General features: G+C 42.1%; 1 protein-coding gene across 1 annotated transcript in view; it reads right to left on the bottom strand.

Annotated features, from left to right (window-relative positions):
* LOC119586606 overlaps positions 1 to 214 on the bottom strand; it is a 19,287-nt gene that overhangs the window by 852 nt on the left and 18,221 nt on the right. The window lies entirely within an intron of this gene.

The following is a 214-nucleotide window of genomic DNA, read 5'->3' as shown; positions in this document are numbered from 1 at the left end:
TGGTATCCACGGGTGTTGGTTGGTGCTTTGACTTCTGTGAAGCAAACAAAATAGGTATGGACACCACGGCGCCTGAGCACGAACTCTGTATATATACACGTATCATGACATTTGAATGAACCATCAGCTAGTCTGATTAGCTTATGCAAGGAGTAATGGTGTCGCTGTTATTAACATTAACATTACCGATTACAAGTATTGCAGCAACAGTTCG

This window comes from Penaeus monodon, chromosome 21, assembly GCF_015228065.2.
Source record: "Penaeus monodon isolate SGIC_2016 chromosome 21, NSTDA_Pmon_1, whole genome shotgun sequence".
Classification (NCBI taxonomy): Eukaryota; Metazoa; Arthropoda; class Malacostraca; order Decapoda; family Penaeidae; genus Penaeus; species Penaeus monodon.
This window is presented reverse-complemented; position numbering and strand designations above follow the sequence as displayed.